This window comes from Pseudonaja textilis, chromosome 1, assembly GCF_049901715.1.
Source record: "Pseudonaja textilis isolate UNSWEBS1 chromosome 1, rPseTex1.2, whole genome shotgun sequence".
Taxonomy (NCBI): domain Eukaryota; kingdom Metazoa; phylum Chordata; class Lepidosauria; order Squamata; family Elapidae; genus Pseudonaja; species Pseudonaja textilis.
The window spans coordinates 236,156,372-236,181,712 of NC_141990.1; the positions used below are offsets into that span (position 1 = coordinate 236,156,372).

Sequence of the window (25,341 nt, forward strand, 5' to 3'; positions counted from 1 at the left end):
TTTCCTTGAAAATGTTTTGTTTCTCATCCAAGAAGCTTGAAATTTGCTCTTCTTGGACGAGAAGAGAAATGTTTTCAAGGAAACAACCAAGAAAGTCCAGTTGCCTTTTGAACACCACCTTTGGGATAGCCATGACCTGGATGATTGAAAATCTCCACAAACATCTTCATTGTTTCTTTCTTTTTCAAATTCTGTTTTTTTTAACTGAAATAGAAATATGAAAATGGCCATTGTTATTGGGATGTTTGCGAGGAAAAACTAAGTCTGTGCATAGCGTTAATGATTTCTACAGTAAAAACAGACAGAATGCACTAATAAATCAAGTAACTATTGTTTTAACACTTAGCATTTTTCTGTAATATATAGCCACAGAATGGCTATATCTGATAACATTTTTTCTTTGTATAAATGAAACAACTAACATGGATGATAGTGCCCCGACCATATCATAGCCACAGCAGAGGGAAAGAGCAACAACAAATAAACTCTTTTTCCCCATTCCCTTCCCCTGAGGAAAATGACTTCCTCAAAGCTGTTTCTAGCCATGAAGTGAAACAGGAAATGGAGTGGAGGCTGCTGTGGAAAACAAGAATTGCTCACTTGTGCATCTGGATTGCACTTGGTTGGATATGGCTGCCATTGAGGATCAATCTGAGGCCCAGGAACACATTAGAAGTCTTTGCAGCCAAAATGGTATTTGGTTCAGGGTGTGCAGATCTTTGAAGAGGACCTTCACTTTAATGAGAAATTTGAAAAATAAGGCATTTGCTTCCTACATTGAAAGAAAGCTGATTCGTTTCACCACTCTCCACTACAGCCTTTTGGCAGAATTTGCAACAGCCCCAAAAGGCTTCTCAGTGAATTCTGGAGCAGGTAAAAGAAAGGTTGCTTGACAACCTGTGCATCGGAATCATCAGGGCCACATTACAACAGCCAGACTCCCCCATCAAAACAAATCAGAACTGCCTTGCAGGTCTATTTTTAGTGAGACATTCAATTAAACACAGCCCACAGTGGAACAGTAGATGCAGGACCCATTAGAGAAAATTAAAATAGCAGAAGAAAATTAAAGAAGTGAAATGCAGAATAACAACAACTTTTTTTACATAAATAACTTATGAAATAAAGAAACAAAGTGGGGGAGTAATAGAGCAGAAACCAAGAAAATGGGGAGGAACCAAATAGATCTCTCTGAGAAAAGTAATTCAAAAACTTAGGGCAAGTTTACAGAGGAATTTTATTCTATCTGTGAAATGGCTGCCTCACTCACAGAGTCCATGAAATGCATCCTCCTGATGCTAATTTCCCATCAACAAACTGTTTCATTTTCCTGTTAAAATTTATGCGAGATCTTTGGGGGATGTTTTAAGTGGCACTGTGAAATTAAAGGATAATGAGATCAATTATATTATGTACTTATCATTTCACAGTTTAATCAGGTTATAAAATTTATTACAGAATGGGAAATGTGCCAAGGGACAACCACATGCTTTCTTTTGGGTTACATCAAGTATGCAGGAGTGAGGCAACAAAGCTATACAAACTGTACTGTCCAAAAACTGGATGAAAAATGTGACAGCAGCAGAGATTGCAACTGCCTTATTCTTTATTCTCAAAAAATATGTGGCCTTCCTAGCATCTACTTCTCCTGCAATGCCAGACTTTTACAATCACATTCTAAACACAGCAAATATTATAATGTACAGTTTGTTGTGTGCTTACATTTTTGAAACCAGTCACTCTCATACTGTTTCATAGTTTCAATAGCATGTGCTAAACCGAGGAGGCAGGGGAATGACCTATGGAAGGAGGCTAAATAATATGGGAGAAAATGGCCTGTAGCTTAGGATAAGGATGCAAAGTCAGAATCAGCGCCATGTTGCAGCAATTCAGTCTGAACGCAAAGCATAAATTGACTGCCCAGGAAGGCCTTTTCATAACTAAACAGTGCTAATATGGCACTGTAACCTCAAGGAAAATGTGCTTTTGGTCATTACCTCAACCTCACTCCAAAAAAAGACCAGATTTTATGACTATAGGTAGTTCTCACTCAATGTCCACTCATTCAGCAACCACTCAAAATTACGATAGCACTGAAAGAGGGGTAGTTACTATGGGTACTCATAGTTAAAGCTGTTACAGTATCCCCATGGCCACATGATCACAATTTGGGCACTCAGCAATTGGCTTACAATTGCCATGTTGAAACATCCCATGTTCATGTGATTACCATTTGTGACTTTCACTTCTGGCTTCCCACAAGCAAAGTCAATGGAAATGGCAGCAGGTTGCAAATGATGATCATGTGATCTTGGGATACTGCAATTGCATGACATTCATCTAGTGAAAGCAACTTGGATTGCCAGAATTGCCATCATAAGTCACACAGTGACATGACTTTATGCCTTACGGCCATGACTTGTTCGTGATAGAGCTCCCAGTTCCGATTACCATTGATAAGTGAGGACTACTTGTACCCCTAAACTGAAAAAATGGATCTTTAATCCATTTAATCTTACACAAAACACACTGACTGTACAAATATGGATCAAATTCAACCCCAAAGAAAATATTTTATTGTGTTTATATTGTGTATTAATTCCTACTCCTTAGCCCAACTTTCTAATCTCATTCCTTCACTTAGGACTTGACTTCTATCTCTGGAAGTTGTGGAAAGAATGGCTAGTTAAATGGTTTCCATATTGATGACTACAGTACTTCTCCAGATAACTTTCTGGAATATAAAAAGCTTGAGAGGCAGTGAAAGATATATAAGCAATAGCTTGCTTCTATTACTGTCTGATATCATTGGCTATTGTCTTGGATCCTACTGTCACAATAGCAAAACAGCAGCACCCAGTCCAATGCCACTAAAAAGTGCCACCATCAGTAGTAAGGAAAGACATGAAAGGGTTCAGACACTTTTAAAAAATGCATTCTCTTTATCTATCATCCAGCATTGGTTGTACCACCACCCCTTTCCAAACTAGAAGAAAAACATATCCAGGTAATCACTCTTATCAAGATACACCAGATATTAACTTGAATCTAATATCAGCTCAAAGTTTAATTTGAAATCTCTAATGATATATGCTTCCCCGCCTCCCAAACACCCACTTATTTACTGTAACTTTTAGGATCCAAACAAATCCTACTATAACCTAGGGGTCCCATTAGTCTAAGTCCTACAGGATCTTCTCCATGCTATCTTCAGCTACCCTAGTAGCTCTCCCTTAATCTTGCTTGGACCAAAATTATGGGAAGTTTGTCAGAATAGCACTGTCCCATATTTAGGACTTAACATGCGCTAAAACTGTCAAAAATATAAATGTTGATATGCAAGCTGAAAAAAATACTTCAGCTTTATCAACAGGGCAACAATACCATTACACTTCTTTGACGGGGACTTAGAATCTCTTCTCTTCCTTTTAGGTTTTTCTGGGGGTAGTTTTTTCTTTAAAAAAAACACCCTGTATTCTGTATAATACAGCATCTTCTCCAAAATCTATATAAATACAAGGCATTCTTTCATACATTGTATTGTGTTAATTGTACAATGGCAATTTAATAGCAACTTGAAAGACAAGCAAAAATCAGAGATCCATTTGCATGTAAATGGATATTAGAGATGAGAAGAACATGATCAGAGGAAAGCACAGTTATTGCCAGTTCACAAGACTTATTTTCTGATATCATTGTGGGAACCGAATGAATTACCAAACATCTGCAAAGACTAGAGTGTCAATTATGCTTTTATGTACATGAAAACGTCACATGATTGAGTCAGTCATTGGACATGGTCAATTGTATGTTTTTATCTACTGCCTAGCCTTAAAGCTTCTTTCCACAGTCACATTAGACAAAAGGACTGTCAGCGAGAGAGATGGATCAGTTTGGCCACTCCTAGGAGTCGCTTGTTGGCATAGACTATGTACACAATGGTGGACAGCTTTGTCCTTTGGTCCGTTCATATCCTGGCTGACTGGTGCTTCTAAAAAATCTGTTTCAGTTTCATACATCAATACATAACTAAATCCAAAGTCGTTCATCATACATTTTGTTTAACCAAAACAAGCAATACCTTCAACTTGGATTGTAAAAGGCAGGTTTGGAGCTGGCTTTCAGATGTTCTTAATTTTATTAAGCAAATGTTTTGTTTCTTAAACCAAATGCCTTTTTAAATTTGTCTCCAGTAAGCTCATTGAATTATCGCTTTGAGGAAAACAATAGCTGATTATCCATGATTAATTACTATTTTAAATAGCTTGCATTTGCCCATACCCAAGACTGGCTATTACCATTTCTCGGTTTCCCAAACTTTACTAGTAAGTTTCATAAAGTTTTGAATTGCCTCCATAATATACATACATTATAGAAGTCAAGAATTATATGGAGTCTTATATAAGGAGTGCAGTCTCATTTTACACATAATGTAAGTAATTATAAGTTATAAGGTTGCATTTCAGTGCAAATATGTGGAGATGGTGTTACTTAACAGGACTGACATATTAGCTATGCTATAATATTGCATACTTAGTGCTTCGCAATGCAAAATAACCTCTAAGACATTACCTGACACTTTTACAGTCATGCAAACATTATTATCACTTCCAGCACCGGTTTCTGTTTGTATTAATAGTTTATTTCCCTGTAGCCATTATGAAAGTTTCAAAACACACTTTCAGGTTTTCTTTCACAAGTCCTTCTGCAAGGATCTGTTTAAAATGCTGTAATTTTTTTTGTCCTTTCTGTAAACGTTGCCTAATGATTTCTATGTTGTTGCTCTTAATTAAACATCTGTACCTCTTGGGTATGTGTTAATTTTGTTTTGACATTAAAGCTGAAGCTCTGATGTTGCAAAGACATTGCAGTTCCCATTGTTAACCAGTTTTAATTATGTAGACTTTATCTACCTCCACAGCTGGGATCCACATCCTTGTAATTAATTATGCTCTCACGCTGCTTTTTTGACATTAATTAATGCTCCATTTGGAACGGATCAAATTTCTACTGATTTATTAGAAATAAGATCAAACCATTTTCTACAGCAGTCCATTATGGGACTATCCAATATAGGCATATACTTGGGTAACGTCCAAATATGCCAGCAACAAAATGGACCTTACAATTATTGTAGAATATGTTTTGGATAAAACAAGACAGATACTTAATCCATTGTTTTTTAAAAAATAATGAGAGGGACTACTATTCTTAATAATACAGGATATAGCTGGGATATCACTGCCACAGAAACTGTCAAGCACCAGGGAAATCAGAAGATCTAGACAGTTCAAATGGGTATAAATATTTATTGCAAGCTTAAGCTCTCTATAAAAACCTGAACTACTAAAGGGCAATTTGACAGTAGATAAGGGTAGAAGGAATTGAAGGTGGGCTGGTCTTAGATCTCTTAGATGGGGAAGGGATTCATGACTTAAGATGCATTGACCCTTACCTCAGGCTCAGCCTGGTCATCTCCCACAGAAACTACTGACTATATGGCAGTATGATCATTTTTGCCTATGCATTGCGGCTTTTCAAAATAACAGAAAAAGATAGGCTATTCATGGAATGCAGTTTGAAGCTGTTCCACAAGGCAGACAACTTGTAAAATCCTAAAAAAAAAGAGTACCTCAGTAGTAGTATGTCCTGTTATTGCTACATAGAGATTGCTAATATACAGAAATGAGGCATTTCATTTTTTTTAACTTCACTTTACTTCACACCCACCAAGTCACAACCACAGAACTGGTATCCCATCACTGGTCAGCATACCATCTTATCAGAATACATTTTAATACTGCTGTTCTACCATTGGATTCATTTATAACAGAGGTGGTATTCAGCAGGTTCTGACCAGTTCTGGAGAACCAGTAGTGGAAATTTTGAGTAGTTTGGACAACCGGCAAATACCACCTCTGACTGGAGATTTTATAGTATCCTTTCCCGGCCATGCCTACCAAGCCACGCCCAAAGAACCGGTAGTAAAAAAATTTGAATCCCACCACTGATTCTTCCCCTGCCACGCCCACAGAACCAGTAGTAAAAAAAATTGAATCCCACCACTGATCTATAGCTTTTATTAGATGAAATTGGTAAAATTGTTAATGGATCGAATGCAATTTTTCCCAGCGACAACAGCAATGACATCATTTCTAAAGGTGAGATTACTTAATGCTAATGAAAAAGTTACTCTAAAACACTAAAGAGTTAAATGGAGCACAGCAGCCTAAGTAAAGGCTTAAGAGATTATGAGTACCATTTAATTTTGGGGCTGTATTATTACATTTTTGTTCAAAGTCAGAGCTACCTTTTTGAAGTCAACCAAATTAATAAATAACTTCACCAAGAAAGAACTTTCCTGAGTTTTCAAAATTAGCAAAATATCATTTTTAATATTTTAGAGAGCTTTAAGGTTGAAACCATAAATCATGTGCTACGGAGAAGATCAAATCTGCTTGAGTCTTATTAACCTTCATGTTATTTTAACCTAGCCTTTTGTGTTCTCTAGTTATATTTATTATGCTTCAAATGCATTCTGTGACAGATATTATCTTTAGTTGACATCATTGCCCCAGTGAAATTGTTTTCGTCTCCCTTACTCCTCCATCTTAAGTGGGGCTACATGGAATTTCCTGTTCTCCCAAAGAATGAATATACAAAAATATAAACAGTGCTGTGTGCACTAAAAAGAAAAACAAAAACAACAAGAAATTTCACTGTAATTTAAACTATGAATAGTTGACAGAGTGACCACTATATCCAAGAATATTAGTATTTATCTTAACACAGTAAGTTCAAGTTTCACAGACATATAAAGAAAGAACAATGAAACTTCACCTTCAGACCATTGAGAATGGTTATAACCTACCCCTATTCAAGGGTTTTCTAACTTGGGGGACTATCGATGCTCCTTGAAAGACCCCCCCTTTCCCGTGTCATTCAGATAACATTGGCCTTCTTCATTTGGAAACACATTTAATGTGCCTGTCTGTGACTTGCATGTATAGTTACATGCATGCTACCTTCCAAAAGAGGCAAGAATTGTATTATGAGCCTTCTCTCCAGAAGATATGGAGAAAAATAATGAATGACTTTACACAGAGGCAGCAGGGACCGGGACACCAGTTAGGGTTGAGGGAAATCTGAATGGAGCAAAGTACAGGGATATCCTCAATGAAAACCTGTTCCCTAGCACTCAGAACCTCAGACTGGGCCAAATGTTCATTTTCCAACATGACAATGATCCTAAGCACCCAGCCAAGACAACACAGGAGTGGCTTGGGGACAACTCTGAATGTCCTAGATTGGCCCAGCCAGAGCCCTAACTTGAACCCTATTGAATATCTCTGGAGGGCCCTGAAAATGGCTGTCCATTGACAGTCACCATCCAACCTGACTAAACCTGAGATGATTTGCAAGGAAGAATGGCAGAAAATCCCCCAATCCAGGTGTGAAAAATGTCAACTCGTAAAGCATTCCTGGCAACACAAAGCTTGTTGCATCATGGGGAGAGGCGTTGGGGTTGAATTTAATTAAAACCTCAATAACCAGTACTAGGTTTCAAAAACTCATATTTGTTATATCAACTTTAAAGCCACTGTCTGCCAGTTCCTAGAAAGAACAGAACAGAAACTTTATTATCACTTTAAATGTACATACATTAAAATGAAATTTCATTGCATTCAGAAGATCTCAAAAGATAACTATTAGGCATATACCCATATACGCACACATATATGACGCAGAGAAACATCACTGTCTAGTTTGAATGTACAAGATAACTTGAAGTTTTGCAGATACATCTCAACATTTTCTCCAATGATAATATGTCACCTAAATAGCATTCAGTGCCTTGTTATATTTGGTCCATGGCTCTCTGCCAAAGTGCTGATGCAGATACTACATATTCCAAAAACAAGTATGTAGTATAGCTATAACCTTATGTGGGTTCATAATAAGATACATTTTGGAAACTTTTTCTATTTCCCCATGAAATCTCTATTAGATCTTTTTTTCTGAAATGTCTCACAGTCAGATTAGCAAAAATGTCTTCAGGTTTAGGTAAGGAATGTTGTTCAGCCTATAAAGATAGGTTAGTGGTAATTTACCCTTAACCTACAGATCCTAGAATTCTATTGTTTTTAGCTACTGGAACTACAGGTGTAACCCAGAAGCTATAATCAATTTCAGGGGGGAAAAATCCTACAGCATCCATTCAATTCAGCATCTACATTTTTGCGTATGACATGCAGAACTGGCTATGCTACAGTATGGCATTTTATATAATGGCTATACAAAAATATGATATTATATTAGCTTTTGTGTGGTTTAATATATCAGGGTCGTCTTTGAAAACACAGAGAAAGAGAGAGAGGAAGGGAGGAGTGGGGGGAGAGAGAGGGGGGAGAGGGAAACGGAAAGGGAGAGGGAGAGGGAGGGAGGGAGAGAGAGAGAGAGAAAGAGAATTGTTGATGGAACTCCAGTCAGCCAGCAGCTTCCTCAGCCATTCATAAACTAGAGTGCCACTGTTTTGAATGACATACAACTCCAACATTTATTGTAACCTGTTATTACATTACAGGTTTTACTCTAATAGGAATTCTTAGAAATTCTTTTGCTCCGGCATACATTTTAGTTATATTATTATCTTTTTCATGGCTCTAGTTTAGTTTAGTTTGATACTGTGATATCCTACTGTGATGTTTTAAAATTTGTTTGTTTCTTTATGGTGCCTTCAAGCCAATTTTTGACTGCTAGCAATTGCCTGAACAAGTGTTTTTACCATTTCCTGCTTCCTAGGGCTGAGAGTGAGTGACTGGGCCAAGGCCATCCAACTGGTTGTGTACCTCATGATGTAACCGGAACAATCTGAAATTGAACACACTCAAAACCGCAGAAATAGTGGTAGACTTTAGGAGAAAGCCTCCCATACCACCACTTCTTACAATACTAGATAACACAGTATCAACAGTGGAGACCTTCAAATTTCTAGGTTCTATCATATCACAAGACCTAAAATGGACACCTAACATCAAAAACATCATCAAAAAAGCACAACAAAGAATGTTCTTTCTGCGCCAACTCAGGAAGCTCAAATTGCCCAAGGAGTTGCTGATACAGTTCTACAGAGGAATGATTGAGTCTGTCATCTGCACCTCTATAACTGTCTGGTTTGGTTCTGCAACCCAACAAGACAGACACAGACTTCAGAGAGTAATTAGGACTGCAGAAAAAACAATTACTACCAACCTGCCTTCAATCGAGGACCTGTATACTACATGAGTCAAAGAGGGCTGTGAAAATGTTTACAGATCCCTCACATCCTGGACATAAACTGTTTCAACTCCTACCCTCAAAAGAACGTTATAGAGCACTGCACACCAGAATAACTAGACACAAGGACAGTTTTTTCCCAAACACCATCACTCTGCTAAACAAATAATTCCCTCAACACTGTCCAATTATTTACTAAGATTACTATTAATCTTCTCATCACTCCTTATCACCCATCCCCTCCCACTTGTGACTGTATGACTGTAACTTGTCACTTGTATCCTTATGATTTATATTGACTGTTTCCTAATATGATTTGAATGCTTATTGTACCCTATGACTATTATTAAGTGTTGTACCTTATGATTCTTGACTGTTGACGAATGTATCTTTTATGTATACTGAGAGCATTTGCACTAAGACAAATTCCTTGTGTGTCCAATCACACTTGGCCATTAAAGAATTTTGTTATATTCTATTCTATCTATAGTACAGTCTCATTTCTAGCCTGATACCTATACCAAACTGGTTCTTGATACCATTGATACAACAGAATAAACATCCAATTTCATTTATATTGTATATTATATTTATATATTATATTTTAAATCTATCTCTGTTTCTTTTTTAATCTCTTTAAAAATGTTTTCATTCAAAATTCCATACAGCTGATTTCTCAATGGTTCTTTCCAGATGTGCAATGTTTAGACATGTTAAGTTCAATTGCAGATTCTGTCAGTGAATTCATTTTCCTTTTGTTTGTGTTTACAAAACCTGAAATACTCTGCAATCAACAATGGCACCAAAATGTTGTATTATTTTTTTACTACTGCTACAAAGCTGAATTGCTTTCTCTCTCATCATACTCAGTAAAACGTTTTTTTTTCAACAGCTGTCTCATTTGCCTAAAAAAATCTTTCAAGTCTCTTTGTAAACAATGTTCAATCATTTATGGCACTATCAAACACATTCATCTTCTCAATAAAGCTAGCCACCCCACTGTGTTCTTATTCCCTTTGTCTTTACAGACTATAACAGGTTCAGCCTTATTCTTCCTCTGGTTGATCCATTGAGTGGTGGGTTGAGTTTTGCTGCCCTTTCCCCTCTCTTCAACAAGACAAGGTAAAGCAGATCTCACTCCTCATTCCTGTTATGCTTTTTCTACAATCAAATAAAAGGCACACTTGATTCAGAAATAGATTTTTCTGCTGCTTGCTTTACTGAAATATCTACAACCAAATCCAGTGAGCCTGCAAATATTACAACATTTACTGGCAGACTGATGTTATGGAGCAATAATTTTAGATCACAGACATACTTAATACCAATAATCTGATACACTACATTTAGCCCACAGTCTCTTTCTCTCTCTCTCTTTCTCTTTCTCTCTGTTTCACAACAAAGAGATGGAGAAAGAGAGAGTGAAAACAATCCTGAGAGTTGAATGGGGATTGCAAGATAGCATCTTCTACTGATTGCAGAAGATTCTGTGTTGGCTATATCAATGCTCAGAGACAATAGAAAAAAGGGAGCAGAAAGCAAAGGAGTATTCATCTAATGCAATAATATATTGATTACCATCATTACCATTACATTCTATCATTACCTTCCAAACTAATCCTGATTTTTAAAGTTCTACACCACCCTCAATTGTTGATCAGGTTTGGTTTCTAGCACAAATTTGAATTTATACATGTTTTGTTGATCATTATTTCAGCCCATCATATAAGAAAGCTGTCTTTTAAAACTAATTATTTAAGAATAAATGTTATTTCATGTGTTTGTATGGGGGCATGTATATAAGCTCCTGTGTAAGCAGTTTTAAATAGTGTGGGGTGGGCACAATTTTCAGAATTGTTCACTTCTCTGTGTGATATATTCTGGATAACTTTGAGGGCCAGGTGATAGATTATTAATTATCTAGAAATGGACCACTAAATCTAGATCCATATCTGCCATTTTCTGATTTAAAACAATAGCTGCTCTTTAACTAAAGCTTGCACAAGTGAATTTTATATGTCAATTGCCTATTTCACAAGAAAAGTTTAAAATGCAATGAACAATAGGATATCATTCAAATATTGTAATTATAACAATCAGTGCTGAAACTGAGCCAGTAGAGGGAGCACATACAACAGTGTGTTTTTATAACTTCAGAAAACAAACTGGCAATTTGCTGATGGGCACTAATGGAGTAGAAAATAGAAAAACACATTTTGAATAGAATATAGAATATTCTATATTGTCCAAATGTGATTGGACACACGAGAAATTTCCTACGCTCCAGTACTCATACAAACTACAGAGTGATAAAGCATAAAGCATAAGATACAAACAACAAAGTGATAATTCATAAGATACCAATAGAAAAAGGTAATAGAAAAGTTGAAAAGGATAATAGTAATACAACCCTACTACTTGAGTAAATATCCCTAGGCATAAGACAATGCTATGGGAATTAGGTGGTTAGCAGAGTGATGGCGGGAGGAGGGATCTTTGTGTCTGGTTGCTTTGGTATGCAATGCCGTATAGTTGTATCCTGAGGGGAGGAGTTGAAAACAGTTTATATTCAGAATGTGAGGGGTCTGTAGATATTTTCTCAGGCCTCTTTCTAACTTGTGCTGTATACATGTCCCCAATGGAAGGCAGGCTGGTTGCAATTGTTTTTTTCTGTAGTCCCAACTATCTGTTGAAGTCTGTACTTGTCCTGTTTGGTTGCTGTGCCAAACCAGAGTTATAGAAGTACAAATGACAAACTCAATAATTCCTCTGCAAAACTATATCAGCAGTCTGAGCTTTTTGAGTTGATGCAGGAAGAAGATTATTTTTAGATGCCTAGAGTTTTTCAGTCTGAGAATTCCATTGAAAACTCCAAAGGTCATTTCAGGCCAGCCATTGAAAAACTCAGATGGGGTTGGGAAAGAATATCTCAAGCTAAATTGACTACTATCAAGCTCAACCAAATTACTATTTGAAGCTGAATGTCCTAAGTGGGACAACACTGAATGATTGTCCAGCAGAATATGCATACTGGGGGGACAGGAATGAGCATTAAAGGTTATATAACAGTCTCAAATGACATGACTAGTGTGTTGATTTCACTCCAAATGACAATGGGCAAACTAGAAAGTGACCACCTAAAACTGCTTGAATTTTACATACGTATATACACATTCCACCAAGTTAGCCAAGAAGATGAAAGATATAACAGGAGAAGGAAAATAAAATGGGCTGTTAAAGTAAACTATGTTGTTACCCAGTTATTACATATGGAAATAATGCAATGAATTAAGAGGCAATTTCCAGGGTACAAATTAACAATTACAATTATCACAGAGCAATTTTTGTGGGAAAATGGAGCATTTTAGCTTAGTAATAAGACATGTAAGGGAAAGATATGAGGTTTTTCAGAAACACAGAGCATGGAGAAGATAGATGGAGGAGTTTTTCTGCCAGTCTAATATACTAGTTCCATCCAATGAAATTGAAGCATGGAACTATTGTGAACTTCACACAAGTACTTACTTCATAAACTATATTGCCAAAGATGTCATGTTGACCAGCAACTTGGATATTTTTAATGCAAATTTAAAAGAAATTAGATAATTACATGATAGATAAGGGTCTCAATCCCTTCTAGTCATCACAAGTAATGGCCTCCAGTTTCATAAGCTACCTGCCTTTTGATGTCAGTTATTGGAGAACAGAAGTAAGAGAGTGTGATGGTCATTCTTTCTCACTGGAGACTTCTCATAGACACCTGGTTAGCGATTGTGAGAATAATATGCTGAGATTAGATAGGCCTTCGATCTGCTCTAACTGTTTTGATTTTCACTCCCTTTCCTTCTCCATTCAGTAGAATAAGTCTTCTCAATAAACACTGAAAATTCATATTTATTTGTTTATTTGTTTGTTTGATTGATTGATTTAGAGGCCATCTGACTCTGGGCAGCTTGCAATTTAAAAACAAAAGACAGTAAAGCACCTAAACAACAATAATCCCTTTAAAAACAAGAACACAAACAGGTCTCTACGGAGCGTCTACCCCAAGGCCTGAGAGAAGAGCCAAATCTTTAAAGAGCAGCATAGCATCATTAGAGTGGAAGCCACAGGGGGTATCCCATTCCAGGGGACAGGTGCTATGACAGAGAAGGCAGTAATAGGTTCCTAATGGGTAGCAATGATGAATTGAAGGAATTTTAAGCAGATGGGAGATGGATAGTCCCTCAGAAAAACTGGTCCTAGATTTCTAAAATAGCTTGGATTTCTTTGTACTTCAGTGTAGAAGTATGAATAATGTACCATAAAGCAAGTTTAGTTTATTTCATAGTTATAAGGATTATTAACAAGAATTTATCAGTTCCCAACATCTTCTGGTACTTACATCCATTCTATTATTCATGTCTACTATCGGTATCCTTAGTCTCATACATTGGCAATTTCTATTGATACAGTTGCCAAGTGTCTAAATTTTGATCAAGTAATTGTGGGAATGTTGCAATAGTCATAAGTGTGAAAAATAGTCATAAACCACCCTTTTCAGTCACTAAATGAACTGTTGTAAGTTGAAGCCTACCTGAATTGAGTAGGGTTGTTGTTTCACATTATATAAATATCTTTTTCTTACGTCAGAAAAGCTGTATGTGAACTTTGGGGTAGTTAGGTTAAGTATAAATTTAAGAATGTGTGTATAATATATTGGAGTGGATATTAAGTTATTTTCTTCAAGGCTTAATCCTGTGATTCACTGACTAATATATTAACTCACAAATATGCCTTTAGCAATGCTAAATGACAAATTGTCTGATATCATTCTGATTGTCGTATTTTAACAAATAGTGCAAAGAAATCAGTTCATCTAACAATGCCTCATGTGACTTTTCAACACATTTTCTATACTGATTAGATAATAGAAGCAATAAAAATGAGAATGAGAGTATAATTAAAGAAATAATAATGCTTCCAACATGGTAATCCTATGCATAGTTTTTATGCCATACACCTGAAATCAGGAACTCAGAAAAACTACAAAAGATTTACTCTCTGTTCAGTATGCTAGCATATATCAGGTCTGAACTAAAGACAGGTATGGGCTAAAAAAGAGTTATGTTGCTGCTTTATGTTGATTTCTCCTTGAAAGATTTCTGCTATAGTAACTATTTTTGTGTGTAGAGCAGGCATAATTCTATATTTTGTTTTGTCTACTTCAGATTTGGTAATGTTCTGTTGACAATTTATTAAATTTCATGAAAAAAGATTCAAAATATTTTGAGATGTACTTTGTAATTTTTAAGTGAGAAAAATACAATAGGGATTCTGATTTAAAATGGTCTTTTTGCACAAGTGCAGGGAGAAAATGAAGCCACTGAACTGGAAGCATCCAGTTTCGTATTATTCATTCTCAGTTGATGATCAAGTTCGGAAGAATGGGATATTTCACAGATTGCATCAAAATACCTTCAGTTCAAATCTCTGTATCTGTTATGTCCTGAGGACTCTAGGAGTTCTCACTCAGGTCCACTCACTTTGCGTGGGCGTTCTTCCCCCTTTCCTCATTGGTTGATCCTCTCCAGCAGCCCGCTATAAAAGCAGGCTGCGGGGTCCAACCAGTTGCTGATTGCTGCGAGCCAGTTCCAGGCGTGGCAAGCACGGTCAGCCCTTTATTATTAAATAAAGTATTGTTGCACTCATGCTCTGGTTCAGCCTCTCATTGCTCAAACTTAACACTGGCGACGAGGATGGGATGGCGACCAGAAGCACCATGCAACCGCTGAGTCACTAGTCACCGATCCGCAGCCCAGAGAGAGCGATCGGTCGACTACAAGAGAAACGCTGACCGCAGCCAGAGAGAGCGGTCAGCCAACAAAAGAGCGAACATTGATCCGCAGCCAGAGAAAGTGGTCTGGTTCAAAAGTTAGAAGCGTCTGTAGCCGCTTGTTAGCCCAGCTATGGGGAAAGTGAAGCGCTGCGAGCCGCAGCCGCTCAGTATTAGGCGCGAAATTCAAACGGGTGTCATTTGAATTTCAAACCAAGAGAGACACAGCACAGCGCTGTAGTAAGTCACTAACGCCCACACTGGCGCGAATCTAGACACCTCCAACGGCTAACAGCCAACGTGGTTAACCCAGAGAGAAAGAGAGGATAGCAAAAAACCTCTCCAGAGCTGATTTCACTTGCAACCCACAAGCGCCCGTTGTCCCCAGAGAGATTTTTCCGCAGGTAGCCCAGCCGTTTCCAGCACCATGAGTTCCAACCCAGTATTCCCGGCGTTCAAACCAGACGAAGAGAAGTGGGAATCGTATAAGAACCGCTTCAACCATTACATCGATGCGGTCGGCCTGGCGGATGCGGGAGAGCATCGGAAAAAATCCTATTTCCTAATCTACTGCGGAGCCACCGTTTACGATACTGCCGCAGCACTTGTAGCTCCTAGAGAGTTGAAAAACGTTCCCGTGGTCCGAGTTGCTTGAGATCCTCACTAACCACTACGCCCCCAGGCCTTCACAGATCGCCAGGAGGTTCACTTTCCGTATGAGGAAGCAATCGAGTAAGGAGACCATCAATCAATATATGGCCGCCCTCAGAACAGCAGCTCTGCACTGCGGGTTTGGAACATACCTGGAGGACATGCTCCTCGATCAATTAGTTTGTGGGGTCAAGGACCTCAACCTACAGAGGCGCCTTCTAGCAAAAAGACCTCAACCTCGCACAAGCGGTCGAGGAGGCCCTGGCAGCCGAGCTGGCAACGAACTCAGCCACCGAAATACAGGGCCCAAGCGCCAAGCTGGCATCGTTCCCAGTCCATTCCGAGGAGGTGGTAGCAGAGGAAACCCTCAACGACGAAAACGACGTCAACCGCCTCGCCTACGACAAACGGCCGCAGGTAGGGGCCAAACAAGAAAACACTGGTCCACCCAAGCACATCACGCTGTGCCTAGCCTGTGGGGGACCGCATCATAGGGCCACCTGCAAGTTTAAAGGAGCCACCTGTAACAACTGCCATAAAAGGGGGCACATCGCGAGAGTCTGCCAAAACCCCCAAAGCGCTGCACACAGACTCCCTCCCTCGCACTCGGGCCCTCAGAGGCAAGTATTAAACTGTCGCACGCACCACCTTGCCAAGCGTACTTGCCACACTGTTAGTAAAATTTCTCTCTCCGTTTCCCTAGAAGGTAAACCGTGCCACATGGAGGTTGACACAGGGTCAGCGCTCTCAATAATTTCGTGGAACACCCTCAAGAGACTCCACCCCGGCCTATCCACCACTCGGCTTCAAAGATGCGAGTTCGGCCTGAAGGACTACCAGGGGAAGACCATTCCTGTGATCGGCAGAGGCAAGTTCTTTGTCAGTTTTAGAACTTTTAAAGGTCACCTACCTCTAGTGGTAGTTAACGGCAATTTACCCACCTTATTGGGGCTCGATTGGTTTCCCCACCTCGGCCTAGGGCTAACAGGAGTCCATGCTGTCTCAACCTTAGACACTGACTCCTTATTCGCTGATTTCGCAGATGTGTTCAGCGAAGAGCTGGGGTGTTATAACGGAACCCCCATCTCATTCACAGTCGACCCCCAGGCAGTCCCAATCAGACTAAAACCGCGTAGAGTTCCATTTGCTATTCGACCAAAACTAGACGCTGAATTGGATAAACTATTAAAACAAGGGGTCATTGAGCCAACAGATTTCGCCAAGTGGGAGACGCCCATTGTCACACCCTCAAAAAGATGGTAGCCTGAGAATTTGCTCGACTACAAGACAACAATCAATAAATATTTACAAGTTAGCGCCTATCCTGTGCCCGCTCATACAGCACTTATTGCACACATTCGAGCCGGGCAGTATTTTCGCTAAATTGGACATGTCTCAAGCGTATCAGCAGTTCCCTGTTGATAACCAAACAGCGGAACTTCAGACCATCGTCACTCACAGGGGTGCCTTCCGATGCAAGCGTCTCCAATTTGGTGTAAGTGTTGCCCCAGGGATTTTTCAGTCCCTCATGGAGCGGATTTTACAGGGCCTCCCTGGTGTAGTACCCTACTTCGACGACATCTTGGTCTCGGCCAGGGACAGACCCCAACTCTTCCAGAGAGTGCGAGCAGTGCTAGAGAGGTTCAGACAGCATGGCCTCAAGTTAAAAAAAGAAAAATGCGCCATTGCCACTAGACAGGTGGACTTTCTGGGTTACAAAATTGACGCCTCTGGCATTCACCCCCTGGAGTCCAAGGTCAGGGCAATCCACGAGGCTCCCACTCCAACCTCCAAAACAGAGCTGCAAGCTTTCTTGGGGCTGCTGAACTTTTACGCATCCTTCTTGCCCCACAAAGCCTCAGTAGCCGAACCCCTTCACAGATTATTGGACAAACAGTCACCGTGGCACTGGGGGCACAAAGAAGACCAGGCGTTTAACGCCGTCAAATCACTACTCACGTCAGAGGCGGTGCTTATCCAATTCGACCCTAACCTTCCTTTAGTACTGGCAGCAGACGCATCCCCTTTTGGAATTGGGGCGGTCCTTAGTCACAGACTTCCCAATGGCGCCGAGGCTCCCATCGCTTTTTCTCAAGGACGCTCTCGGCCACGGAACGCAATTACAGCCAGATCGACAAGGAAGCCCTAGCAGCTGTTGCGGCCGTGAAAAAGTTTCACAAATTCCTTTTTGGCCATTTTTTCAAACTGGTTACGGACCATAAGCCCCTCCTGGGCCTACTGGCCGGGGACAAACAGACCCCTCAGGTCCTTTCCCCTAGAATGACAAGGTGGACACTCTTCCTAGCGGCCTACTCCTACAAACTTATTCACCGCCCGGGCAAAACACTGTCCCACGCCGACGCTCTCAGTCGCTGCCCCTTACCCGCTCCGGCTGAAGACCCCGCTCCTGTCAACGCCATTTTCGAGATCACCCAGTTGGACCTGCCCATCACCGCCCTTGACATCGCCGCCAAAACCAAGGCAGACCAAACGCTCGCCCAAGTGCTCGACTGGGTGAGGAGGGGGTGGCCGGGTGGCATCATCGATAACAAATTAACTCCATTTAAGACCCGCATGCAGGAGCTGTCTAGTTTGCAGGGTTGTCTACTATGGGGCACTCGAGTGGTCATTCCGACCTCGCTGCGTACCCGAGTCCTGGAGGCGTTGCACGAAGGACACCCTGGCATCGTGAGAATGAAAGCATTAGCACGCAGCTACGTGTGGTGGCCGGGTCTAGACGAGGACATTGTCAATTGGGTAAGTTCCTGCAACATCTGTCAGGAATCCCGTCCTGCTCCCCCCATTGCCACCCCTACCAGTTGGGAGAGCGCCAGCGGCCCTTGGTCTAGAATCCATATCGATCTGGCCAGCCCCTTGCATGGGAAGATGTTCCTAGTGGTCGTGGACGCTTATTCCAAATGGATTGATGTAGCACAGCTATCCACGACCACCACACTAGCAATCACCAACGTGTTAACGCACCTGTTCGTTACGCACGGGCTACCCGACTCCATCGTCTCCGATAATGGCCCACAGTTCGCATCAATAGAGTTCAGCCATTTTGCTGCCAACCTGGGCATCCGCCACATTTTCACAGCCCCTTTTCACCCTGCCAGTAATGGGTTGGCGGAAAGAGCCGTCAGGACCACCAAAGAAGCCCTCGCCAGGTTCAGCAGGGATGACTGGCACCACAAACTCTCACGGTTCCTGATGAGCCAGCACTCAACCCCCTGTTCAGTCACCAATAAGTCCCCAGCGGAGCTCCTGATGGGCCGGCGCCTGAGGACTGTATTGGACAGACTTCACCCCACCACTGCCTTGGCTCTCCCCTCGCTTCCACTTCGGGGTTAGACATTTTATGTTACAGGAGCCGGTATTCATGAGGAATTTCGCAGGGGACCCACTATGGATGCCAGGCGAGATCATCGCCATCACTGGGCCGAGATCGTATAGGGTCAGGCTGGAGGATGGTCGCGTCTGGAGGAGGCACATAGATCAACTACGGAGGCGCCACAGCACCCTTGCCAGCAGAAATCCAGAATCACCAGACGAAGGGGAACCGCCTCATCCGCCTCTCAGCATCATCGCACCCAACGTCCAGTCCGCACCAACAGCCGTCCCGGTCAGCCCGAACTCGGACAACAGCGCCCCGAGAGTTGACCAGCCTGATCCAGCCCACGGGAACTCGACCCCAGTATCCAACCCTGTGAGTCCCGAGGATGCCCAATCCGGAGAGCGCGTGGGCGACACGCTGCCGGCTCAACCGTCACAGACTGATTCTGAACGGACAGACAATGCTCCCGAGCTGCGCCGTTCCGGGCGCCAACACAAACCCCCCGTCTACCTCAAGGACTATGCATGTTCGCATCTGGGGGGAAGGGGTGTTATGTCCTGAGGACTCTAGGAGTTCTCACTCAGGTCCACTCACTTTGCGTGGGCGTTCTTCCCCCTTTCCTCATTGGTTGATCCTCTCCAGCAGCCCGCTATAAAAGCAGGCTGCGGGGTCCAACCAGTTGCTGATTGCTGCGAGCCAGTTCCAGGCGTGGCAAGCACGGTCAGCCCTTTATTATTAAATAAAGTATTGTTGCACTCATGCTCTGGTTCAGCCTCTCATTGCTCAAACTTAACAGTATCTAATTTCAATGGATTACATGGTGGGCTAGAAGTTTTGCTCTTCATTTTTTTTTTAATAAAGTGGGTGCTGATATGATGGACTTCCAAATGGGAATGATGGGTCAGGAGTGAGCTCCTATTCCCTATAAGTTGCAAAGTAATTTTGATCATCAGAAGGCCAGCAGTAAAGACACTTTTCCCCCCAGAAAATAATATCTAGTAGATGGAACTATAAGACTGTAACCTGTGAACTGATTTCGTCCTCCCACCAAATACAGCCAGCAGTATTGCACAAGAAGGAGCTCCAGGCAAGTCAAAGAAAGCTCCTAATTACTTGCTTCTCTCTAACTCTGCTCCAGTGTCAGGGAAAAACAGGTTTGCAAGAAAACTCCCCCTACCCAATTTAAAGAAGACTGACAGGAGACCCAGCTACTTATATGTTTCAAAATTCTTGTGAACGTTGGCCCTCACTGCATCAATTTAGTACAAGCCCTACACCAAAAGTTCAGGGATCAAAAAATCTTCACCTCTCAGTCTACTGCTTTTGGGGAGTTGCCAGTTAACTATGGCTTACCAGAAATTGGCACCCCTGTTCCCCAATAGCTTAGGAACTCACAAGTTATGGAGTAAATATGAAGCCTTTGTAGGAGCAAATGAGGAATTGTGGCTGGCTAACAAAGAGCCTGTCTGTGTGAAACAATCAAATGGGTGTAATTTCTGTAATACACCTTCTCTTGAACTTTCTGAGTGTGTAAGTTTGCTTTATAGAGCATGGAGTCTATCTCTTCCACAGCTAGGATAGAGGCGAACCAGGTTGTTGAATCTAAGTACACCATTTGTTTGTATGTCCACATTGATCATATTTTTAACATGGTGGGATCTTGCCAGATTTTTTATATTAAATCTGCGGTTTTTAGTGTGGTATAAGAGAAGTTTTTTTTTTTAAAGGAGCTTATGCTCAGATGTTTTGAACCATCTGCCACCACAAAAAAAAAAGAACAGAGATTCTTGAAATATAAAAATAGATCTTAGAAAGAAACATGTTTTAATCAAATGAGTACGAAGAAACATGGCATAAATAAGCTGAAAACAGAAGCAAGGTTCAAGGATCTGTTTGTTAAATGAACACCCCAAGCTAAATTGTGTTTTTAGTGCTGGAGAATGTTGGCTGTCTGGTTTCTGGTGAATGTCCCAGATCACTCTCACTGGGATTCGTGTGAGAGAAGCAGGGGGTGAATGGGTCTCTTTGTTTGGCTTTTCTTGAGGAATCTAATTATCATGTATCAATTGATTGCAGAGACCAGAACAGTGAGTCTCTGGAAAGGCCTGTGCTGAAGACACTGAGCTCATCTGCGTGGAAAGAGGCAGGGTGGGGGGAAGGGGCAGGAAGAGAAGGGTGTTTCCTCCTACTGTAGATGAAGATGTGGAGCAAGCAAGGCAGATACTTGTGCTACTTTGCAAATAAACTAGACTAGAGTCACTAAGGAATCAGGAATAAAATTACAGAGTTGCAGAAGTCAGCTACTGAAGTTTTCCATGTCAGCTCTTAACTGCTGCAGATCCTACTATTTTGCGCAACTGCACACCAGGTTTCAGCAGTTGGCAACTCTAAGCTAAATGCAAAGCTAGTACATCTAAATCATGGTGTATTTCATTATTCTGCATCAGTAGAGCAAGATAGCGGAAGGAAAAAGAACAAGAAGTATCCTGGCATCTCAAAGGCTACCAATTGCTTTATTGACATGGTTTTCACAGATGCACATATAGTTTAAGAGAAAAAAAATGCAAAGGTTCAGTTTCAGTTTTTGCAGATTACAGTATTTTAGAAAAGCCTATGAAACCTGGTGCTAACCTTTACATTTTTAACTCTAATTTTATTAGGATAATATGGAATAGAAGTGGTGAAGTATTTTTAGCAAAGCATTCACATGAGAAATCATCCTGCCCAAAAAATGAAATAGCCCTATGATGATTTTGTCTCATTTGTCCAGCTTTAAAAAATGTGGTAGCATAAAATATCAGTTGTGAAAATTCTCACAACGGAATGCACTTACAAATATTTAAGCCCAGTGCTTTCAGTGGGCTGAAGTATGGCTTTGATTCATTATGCATAAGGTGAATAAGGATGACACACTATTGTTTTGCAAAATGACAGTCTTATGTTTTTTTCAGTGTGCTCTCCTTGTTAAACTTTCTTCATAAAACAATTCCATGCGTAGAAATCAACTGAAATTTCAGGTGAGATTTATTTCAACCATGAGTAGTGAAGATGGGATAACTATTTCACTGGAATTGTGTGTAGCAGGCTAGCTGTGGGTAGAATAAGGCAGTTTTGTCCTCCAACACTTCGCTGCCCTATACTATATATCATCCAGCACTTGCCACTCTGCATAATATAGTAGGGCTGGTCTTGGATGCACTGATTATCTGTTAAGTTATTGACATAACTATCCAAACATGAATAATAAAAAGTGGGCATCCAATAATTTAAAACATGACAACATGGAACTATTTCAAATTATTTGTCCTTTTTTATGTTACTTTCTTGAAATCTCTTCACATATGGAAAAGGCAGGAAGGCCAACAAGTCACATTTCTAGCTTCACCTATCGCATTATATCTCTTAGGCCCATCCAATGAAAACATCTGAAGAAGTATGAGTACTTCATGCATTCTAGAATGGCACTTCACAAGCAACAGCACGCATACCCCATGTGGGACTTAGAAATAATCTAGATAAGAGTTTAAGCCACTGAAACTATAATATTAACTTAATATAAATGATAACATGATAATCATAACATGCTTTTAAATATGTACATGTCTTTCTTGAGGAAAATTGACTTTTTTCTGTTATAGTGGGATCTGAGTTGATAGGAGATTGATGGGATTTAAAGTACAAATTATTGAAAGTCACTATTCTAGTATCCTGATTGTGCAATATTCCAATATTCTAGTGTCCTGATTGTGCTATATAGTATAGCTTTCCCATATAATGCCTTCATATTTGGGGATGGAGATGAATGTTATGAAGTATTAGGGCTGAGGTTCAGAGCATAACCCAGAAATTTTTTATTTGAAGTCAATTAATTGACTACTAAGACACTTTAACAATGACATCAGGAATGTTGGGCCAGCATGCCATATCACACAATCATTATGGAAGAGGCAATACTGTAATATACAATTCCATACATCACATGTAGCATTCTGGTAATAGCGGCATGTGCGTTTGACAATAAGTATTAGCCTTAATAAGTTTATACAAAAGTCAAACTGAAATATATAAGGACAATTTTCAAGTACATGAAATGTTTAGATGTAAGTCCCACTAAACATAGGCTCTAGCTCATATCCTGAACTAAGCCATAGTTTGTTTAGCTATAATTTACTGTATATTATAGTTTGTTGGATTCGTGCAATATGACAAGAAAAATTACAACCTAGTGTGATTTGTGACAAAAATATATATTATTGGGCTGCCAAAATCTTTTAATGCAGCCTTTCCCAGCCTGGTACATCTGGTTGTATTTGACAGCAATCTCACAACGTCCAGCCAACAAAAAATATAAAGGCTAGGAATTATAGATAGAACAGTCCAACATATTTGGAAGGCACAAAATAATGAAAGCATATGTCAGACTACAGCTATTTGAGAGTACTTCAGGCCACCATTTTCATTCTCCAATTCTTCAAAAACAGATCCTGCCAAAGTAAAAACATAGAGAATAACATTATGACAAGTGAAAGAAGATGAGATGCAGAAAGAAGAGTAGGCTAATAGATTGCCCAGAAACTTTGCACTTTCAATACTTTTAAGGGGGAAAAAACTAGATTTGCTACAATTTCACATACACTACAATAGAAGATGTAATAAATCCATTCAGCTTCTAGACTCTGCCATCATATGGAGAGGCAGGTCTGGATTTGATTCCAAATGGTCAAAAGGACCCCTGTAGAAGTATCATGAGAATATATCTCATTGCTCCCAACAGTATTTACTTCCTGTAAACATACAGGGTATACATTCTTAGAATTGCAGTATATATTCATTTTAACCTTCTATCTGGTACATATTAATAAAGCTTCAGTTGGGTCTTTCCATATTACAAGGCCTTTGGTAAAAAGGGACATTGAGATTTAACATTTACTGTGAAAGGACAGTATAGGGCAGTGTTATGAATAGAGAAACATTGAGACTTGACACTTGTGAGTTTGTCTTGTCTAGTCCATTTGATAAATGTTTGGTTAAGTTTGTTTTGTTTTAACCTTACATAAGCAAAGATTACATATGTTTACTCTATATCGCTAACATATCCTTCCCATAAAGAAAATACAGATCCTGAATATAGAGTAATTCCTTGTCTCACCTCTAAAACAGAAATGAAGAATTCACTCTCCCAAGCAAGTAAGCAAGCTCTAAATTCTTATTCTTCTTTCTTTTTCCATCCTGAAAGCAATGGAGCCACGAGCCTCCTGTCACTCAGCCTTCTGCCTGGCTGATCATTGTGAAAAGAGCCACCCTGATGACAGAGGCACATGAATATTGATTGCAAATAAATGCGGACAGAGCGGCACCTGGAGGCCCTAAACACAGCTCAAGAGCTGAGATAAAGCCAAGGGAAGGGAAGGAAAACAGTTTGTGAGTGCACCACACAAACACTGCACTCCAAGATTACCTTGGACTCCTTTGAGAGTATGGCCTTTCTAAGAGGCCATACATAACCTCTCCAAAAGCTCATTTACTCCTGAGCTGACTATGCTGGTGTTATGAATCATGTCCAGATGGTACTGCACTAAGAAGTCTTAATTCAGTTGAAAGCATTGGGATTTGCATTTTTACATGTGCAAATAAAGCACCTTTGTCTTTCAGCTGAATAGGTGAACTTTTCTACTAAAAATTACTATCTTAGAGTTGACACCATGAAAATGATTTGTGTATATTGACATTTAATTTACATGCACCATTTATTAATACTACACTTAGTAAACAATAAGTATGCATTTGTGAGACAATTCAGTTTCTAGAATAATGCAATATAAAATGGCCATGAAAAGTAATTTGGGGGAAACAGCTTTCTTGTTAAAACCTAAAGTGATAGTTATATCATGAAAGCAACTGTTTATAGTGATATCACTAGCATTGCTTATCCCCAACAAGTTGAGATTCCATGGAAATATGTTTTCTGCTTAGGAAGGTATTGTTCAATTTACTGGAGACAGCTGCACTTCTATGGAAGGATCAGGTTTACATTATGTGGATGTCCCTTGATTTAGTTTTATGAATAGAAGCCTACATTATTTCAGAGTCATTTCCCTTAACTTAGTTTCACCTTTTCATGGCAAGGATAACCAGACCACAGTTTTCTAGTTTCTGGTAATCTTTCCAATGAATTGCAATGAATTATACAAGAGATTGTTGTCAAAGATTTCAGAAACTGCAACTGCTATAGTACAGAGTGCAAGACTGATACATTTTACTGGAA

General features: G+C 40.1%; 1 long non-coding RNA gene across 1 annotated transcript; it reads right to left on the bottom strand.

The window, feature by feature from the left end:
- Nucleotides 1-21,570: 21,570 nt before the first annotated feature.
- Nucleotides 21,571-24,759, bottom strand: LOC148128102 (uncharacterized). Its single transcript, XR_015741361.1, has 2 exons — nucleotides 24,226-24,759; nucleotides 21,571-23,560 (listed from the first exon to the last, which is right to left on the bottom strand). It is a non-coding gene; the product is annotated as an uncharacterized LOC148128102 (long non-coding RNA).
- Between the last annotated feature and the right edge of the window lie 582 nt (nucleotides 24,760-25,341).